The sequence below is a fragment of the Equus quagga genome, unplaced genomic scaffold (assembly GCF_021613505.1).
Source record: "Equus quagga isolate Etosha38 unplaced genomic scaffold, UCLA_HA_Equagga_1.0 73442_RagTag, whole genome shotgun sequence".
Lineage (NCBI taxonomy): Eukaryota > Metazoa > Chordata > Mammalia > Perissodactyla > Equidae > Equus > Equus quagga.
The window spans coordinates 537,590-544,661 of NW_025802777.1; the positions used below are offsets into that span (position 1 = coordinate 537,590).

General features: G+C 53.6%; 1 protein-coding gene across 4 annotated transcripts in view; it reads right to left on the reverse strand.

Moving 5' to 3' along the window:
* The window catches only part of LOC124234247 (1-acyl-sn-glycerol-3-phosphate acyltransferase gamma), a 56,300-nt gene that overhangs the window by 26,183 nt on the left and 23,045 nt on the right, over window positions 1-7,072 (reverse strand). The gene's annotated exons all lie outside the window — the stretch shown is intronic.

Genomic DNA, 7,072 nt, shown 5'->3' on the forward strand with positions numbered 1-7,072 from the left:
CCACCCATCCATCCATCTATCTACCTATCCATTCACCTACCCACCTACCCATCCATCCATCTACCTATCCATTCACCTACCCATCTACCCATCCACCCACCTATCCATCAATCCACCTACCCATCTACCATCCATCCATCCATCCATCCATCCATCTCTCTACCCACCCACCCACCCATCCACCTGTCCACCATCCCATATTTGAGTGCCTATACGTGCAGTGTGCGGAGCGGACGTGGTCTGCTGCGAGGTGGCTGAATGGAAAGGCCATGACAGCTGACTACACGGTAGGTTGGGAGGGGAGTACACTGGGGTTGAGTCCTAGGTTTTTTGTTTGTGTGTGAATAGTTCTATTGTTTCCAAGTCAGTAAACACGGGAGGAGAAAGTCTATGAACAGGACTGACTATTGGAGACAAAGGATAGTAGAGAGATATCATCTCAAATATTTTTAAAGTATCCTAAAATAATTTAGGTGGCAACGTTTACTGTTTAGAACACAGCCAAGAACCCGGCATAACCCCCAAGGCCTTTTGAGCCACCAGCCTAGGTATGGCCAGTAAAGGGAACACACTTTACTCACAGTAGGGCTCCTCAGCTCCGGAGCCGCCCCTCCCGCTCCTGCGTCAAGCACAGTGGGGACCAGCGTGACCGGGGGCTTCCCCGGCCCACAGCCAATCCGAAGCACCAGATGAGAACAGAGGGAAAGGCGGATGCTGGAGGCAGACATCCTGCTGACGGCAGCACATGGGGCGGCGGCAAGCCCACGACCTGAGACGGCACCACCTCAGAGGGTCCAGTGCTGGGACCAGGTGCACAGACCCTGCGGCCCCTCGATGACATCACTAATGAGAACATAATGCAGCAACTGTCCCCCTAACCCCGCACAGCGCTGAGAGAAGGGGCTGCAGCACACGCCCGGGTCAATGAAGAAGAATGGAAAGCAGGGGAGGCGTTTCCACGAGTCCAACCAGAGTTTCAGATTCGACAAACGTAATCCTATTTTTGAGGGTTAAAGGGGCCAACTTCAGTTCTTGGGTAAATTCACTTACAGGGGCCACCTTATCTTTCAGTAAGGCTGAAAAACATGACATTTTTTTTTGCATCTGTTGCCAGTCCCACCTCATCAGCATTTGGAATCACCAAGAGGTCAGGAAACGGAACAGGGAAGTAAAATGATCACTATTTGCAGATGGTAAGTTTGTATCCTATAGGCCCAAGAGAACTCACTGCCACCAAAACGCTACTGTAAACCGTGAGAGATCACAGTGATGTTGAGAGGAATAAAATTAATACAGTATGCAGAAATCAACATTCTACTAATTTCAATAACTAGCTTTAACTGAAGTAATAACAGGCACTAAGACAATGGAGAAGTTTTTTTCTTTCTGACTTACCAGTTCTAGGTCAGCTGCCTCAGGTGGTCATTGGGAGAATGGAACAACCTAGAAAGCCATGCCTGGAAGACGGGGGAGCTCCCAGCACGTGGTCTCAGCTCCCAGGCTGCTGGGAGCTCTGCCACCTGCGGTCATTTGGGCCCCAGCTGCTGGGAGCGCCGCCCCTGTGGTCATTTGGGGCCCAGCTACTGGGAGCTGCTGGGAGCCCCCCGGTCTTCAGTGCACAGCGTCCTAGGTGGCTCCACCGTCCCTCTCCAGCAGGCAGAAAGGGGGAAATGGGAAGTCCAGGACGAGGGATTTCTTTACAGCCAGTGGGGTGCAAGCTCACAGTCCAAGCGCTTAGTGATCAGAAGATGAGGACACACAGCCCCGTCGAGTGTCCAGGCAGCCAGGGGAGTGTAGCCCAGTGGGCATGCTCCACGTGAACATGCAAAACGGAGGACGCGGTGGAGGAGAAGACCTTGGCACATTTGCAAGAAAAAGACAAAAGGGATAGTCACAAACTTCACAAGACATAAAGAAAGCCTGTAAGAGGAAACCTTAGAACATCCTGAAAGATACAAAAGCAGAAGAAATGGAAAAACACTGTGCAACAGGTGGCAACAATCACCCTCCCTGTGCTCACGCCCTCTGCAAAGCTGCGCCCCGGCCCTCCCATCAGGACACAGCCTGGGCCCGGCCCCTGGAACCGGGGCTGGCTTCAGGGCTCACCCCAGATGACTCCCAGCCTGGGCCTTCAGAGGCCATGCAGCTTCCCGCTACCCTCCGGGCCACCAGGTGAGGAAGCCTGGGCCAGCCTGCAGGAAGATGGGCCGCACGGGGCGGAAATGGATCCACAGCCCCAGGCAGGCTGCCAGCCGACCGCAGCCACCCAAATGCCCCAGGAGAGACCAGCAGAAGAACACCCTGCTGCGCCCAGCACAGACTGGAGACCCACGGAATTGTGAGCCAATAAAACGGCTTCAAATTGGTTAAATGGCAATAGAATGGTTGTTTTAATTGGCCACATTTTGAGGTGGTTTGTTAGATATTAGTACATAAATGACACCCAGACCATTCTTTCTAAGTTGATTTGTAAATGTAATTGAGTCAATTAAAATCTCAACAGGTCCCCCACCTGTCACCCCCAGATCCAGACAAGCAGATTCTACAGTCCATGTGGAAAAGCAAACAGGAAAGAAAAGGCATGAGAAAGACCCAAGGAATAGCCGTAAAAGACATCACCACATACTACGAAGCCTCGAGAATTTACTGTGTGGTCCTGGCCTCTGAACAGCCTCGCAGACCCATGAAACACACTAGCCAACAGTGTGCGGCTGTGAGAGGCCGTCCAGAGGCCCTGGGAACCTGGAGCAGGTGTGACCTGCAGCTGCGGGCAGGGGACTTGGAGTCCGTGTGCAGAGCATTGCGGCAGGCCAGACCGACAGCACACCTCGCCCATGTGAGCACTCTCTGCTGTATCCGGATTTAGGCAAGTTTGTATTTCTATTAGTATTTAGACACTGTTACAATAAATAGAATACAGAATTAACTTAAAACCACTACTGGGCTCGTGGGAGTCCTTTAGCATTACACAATTTCTCCATTAATGGGTAATGAAGGTGTAAGTAAATGACATCCCCAACCACGCCTCCAGGCCTCGACAGCAGAACTCTGCTTTGGGAGAGTGGGGTCGCCGTGGGTGCCCTCCTGCCACCTGGTTCCTGATGAGAGGGCTCTGCTATTGCAGCTGTGCACGTCCCGGGAAGGGAGTCCCGCCCCAGATCTCAGCCATAAAGGTAACCCCATCTCCATTCGAGCAACTGCTGGGCACGCGGCCCCGTTCCAGGCAGTGGGACATCAGGGAGGAGCCTGCAGGGCCTCGAGGCAGGCGTGTGCTTTCTTAAGACAAGAGAAATCCCTCTAGCACTGCCCCTTCCCTCTCTGCCCTCCTAGAGTTGGGGGCGGGGGGGGGGGGGTCTGAAGGTGCAGGAGCCACCTGAGGAGCATGAAGAGACAAGAATGAGGACAAAAGACCCCATGTGGGCAGAAGGTGGCAGGCCCCAGGCCCTCTGAGGCATCAGTGAGCAGCTGAGTCCAAGCCAGCGGCTGCCCCTTCAAGAGGCAGAGAGGACAAGGGTCGCTGCTGCTTAAGGTGCCGTTTCTGTGACTTGCGGTTGAAATGGCCCCTGGTGCACCCCCGTCATTTCTGTGACTATTACTCCCGTGGGTCTGGCATACAAGATCCTGGCGCTGGGTCCCAGTTTGCCGAAGGATGCCTCATCTTTGCTATACGTACACACGTGACAAACAGCAGCATGACTTCTTAATCCTGCGCCACTCACAGGTCTTATGAGCTGCCTTGGCGAGAAGTTTCCTGAAAGAACGTGGCAAGAAAGCTTGTATAGCACTTCACCTGACAGTCTCATCTGAGAATTGCAACATCCTGTCAGACATGCAACAGGCCAGTCCAGCTTCCTAGAAGGAGGAAGTGACTTTGGACTCAGGAGAAGGGAGAATGCCGTGTCTCTGGATCTCACTATAGACACGTAGGGGCATCATTCCAGCTAGCAGAGGTCAAACGAATACCTATGGGTGGCCCGGGTTGAAGGGCAGGAGCCATGCACAGCAGGCACCCAACCTGACCGCAGGTTACCGGAGGAGCCACGTGGATTACGGGTCCCTGGGGCCCCAGGCCACCTCCAAAGGAGGTGAGAAGCTCCCAGCCAGGTGCTGTCAGAGAAGGGAGTGTGAACCACAGACAAGGACCAGGACGGCAGAGAGCTGTCACTTCCCCAGTGGTGTCTGCCTCTGGGTCTGTCTCCACCACGGAAACGTGGGCCCCAGCAGGGAGGGGGTGGCTGGGCAGGGAGAGGGCAAGGCCTACGCCAGCCTGTGGACAGTGGGGGCGTGGGGCAGAACCCTAGGGACAGAAGGGGCCACAGTGCCACCAGAGGCAGCTGTGAAGGACCTCCAGGGCCGCTCACACCCCACCTACCCCGATTCCCTGCGTTGCAGAATCTTTTGTCTTTTTGAGGCTGTTCTGATGGTTTCACCGGCTTGAGCAGTGGTGATGTCTGCGGTGGGAGGAGGGAGGCAGGTGAACAGTTCCTAGGCCTGGTGACTGCACAATACACCTGTGACAAGTCCCTGGGCCTGCAGGACACGGCAGGTGCCCCTCACGCCAGGGAGCCTGGCAGTGCCAGAGCAGAAGAGTGCTCTGCAACAGGGGCCCACTGTAGGACCGCGGTCCAAAACGCGCACCTGTGCACATGCACACACATGCACACATGCGTGCACACACACACAAAACAGTCACAGCTAAGTTGACTTGGACATAATCTTGTGACAATGAACTGCCTGCTATAATAATGACATTTCACTCTTAGAGAAACAGTGGAGTGTTTCTCTATAATCATTTATACTATTTATTCTCTCTCTATATATAATTATATATATTGTTTGCTCTATGATTATTCAATAAATTGGTTGTTAATGCACTTTTCTACAGCTACATTATATTTCACAATTTAAAAAGTTACATAGGAGTTCCGGTTTCCCTTCGGGAATGCAGAGAGCTTGTCACTCCCACTCTCACAACAAGAATAAAGCCAGACACATTGTAGTTCATGACTTCTTTTGGCCCCATCAGAGGTCTGAGGTCACAGGACAACCAACGAACAGGAAATCCGGGCCAGATGGGAGCCTGTGGGGGGTGGGACTGAGCCTCGGTTCCCTGGGGCAGACATGGGATGGGACGCGAGTAAGAGGCACTCGGCTGGAGCAGCAGAGACCTGGGGGGAGCCACACGGCTGGGAGGCTGGGAGGCCCCAGGGCTGTCGGTGGCGGCTCATCTCCTGCAGGTGACCCCATCCATCCTCCCCCACCAGGCGTTACAGGGATGCGGGCGAGTCCTGAGAGAGCTTCTCCCGTACAAAGCCACCTACAGAGTGCGTAGGTATTGAACAGTGTTTCCTATAGTGAGAACACAAACCTTAGAGGAGGAAAAAGGCCATTTACAAGGAAAAAAGCGTTCTCACATTTGCTATTAAAGGGGCATCATGATTCACTCAGAGAACAGATCTTAGAGCCAGCCCTGGTGGCCCAGCGGTTAAAGTTCAGTGTGCTCCACTTTGGCAGCCTGGGTTCGGTTCCTGCCTGTCAGCTGCCATGCTGTGGCAGTGGCTCACACAGAAGGACGAGAAGGACCTACAACTAGGATATACAACTACGTACTGGGGCTTTCAGGAGGGGAGAGAAAGAGAGAGAAGGGAGACTGGCAACAGATATAGCTCAGGGTGAATCTTACCCAGCAAAGAAGAATAAAAACTAAAAAATAAATTAAATAGATTCTAGAAAAGGCAGGGATTCAAAATGGAATAAACTAAATGGGTTTCAAATACCTATCCTCGGCTCTGTTCAGAGCCCCCACATGTCCTCCTCCTCCCTCATGTCACTTCAAGGGTCCCACAGTGGCCCCCTGATCCCGGCGTGGTCTGGAAAAGGTCAGACTCATCCCCAGATATAGAAGGAGGGCCACCTGTCACTCGGCAGTTTGTCTCACATTTGAACTTCCCAGCTGAATACAAATTCAGAGCATCTCAGATACACAAATATCTGAGGTGAAGTAGAGGATAGTTTCTAAAAACAATCAGAGCTACAAACACAGTGTTCAGTAGAAAGTGAACTGAAGACTGTCCTCAGGGAGCCCCAGCGCACTGGTGAGACAAAGGCCACAGGAGGCTGCCCTGCCCCCTCGGGGGCTCAGGGAGGGGGAGGGGCGTCGGCTCTGGCTGCAACAGGGGGAGAGCTGGCCTGCAGGGTGGGGGAGAAGCAGGGGCCTGAGGTCAGAAACGACTCCCTTTTTGCCTCCCGCTACGATGAGAGCCTCTCTCACTTTGAAATCAGTTTTCCCAGTGAAAATAGGAAACCGCGGTGGATCTGATGAGAGTCTGTGGGCAGTCCCCCTCTGCGAGTCCTGACCAGCACCCCACTCCTTCCTCAAAGGGCAGACACGATGACAGACACGTGGAGGGCATGCTGACATTCATGCTCACTCTGTTTCCTCGAACGTGAATTCACCCCTTTCTCACGCTTCCTCTTTTCTTCTGCTTTCCCCAAATCCCAAAAAGTTTACACCAAAGCCGTTGTGTTCTCCAGTCTATCCCTAACAATGCCACTCCACAGCGGTCAGGATGGCAGCAGGCATCTGGGGACGGGTCCCCGGGGCTGCGCGATGCCTCAGCCACCTTCCTGAAATGGGCACGTCCTTGGTGGGCAGGAGACCTCCAGATCTCGGAAGAGAACGACCAGAGAATGTGCTGAGACGCTCCCGAGAAAACACCGCTGCAGCTGAGGAATAAGCCTTGCTTTTCATTCTTTCCTAGGGAACCAACCTCTTTCTGTGACCCTTTCATGCAACCCTGCTTATGGAGGACAGGCCAGCAGCTTAGGGAAGACAGCCCCATCAGAGCAGACCTCTTCCCACATCCTTCCCTAAAAACTCAGAGAAAACCCACAGCAACAGGTTGACTGACCTTCTGTCCCGTCCCCGCCCCAGCAAACCTGCAGGGGAATGAGGGGACAGCCAGGGGACACAAAGCAGCTGCAGGGCAGTGAGGGGACAGCCAGGGACCTGCAGCACCTGCAGAGCAGTGAGGGGACAGCCGGGAGCACACAGCACCTGCAGGGCAGTGAG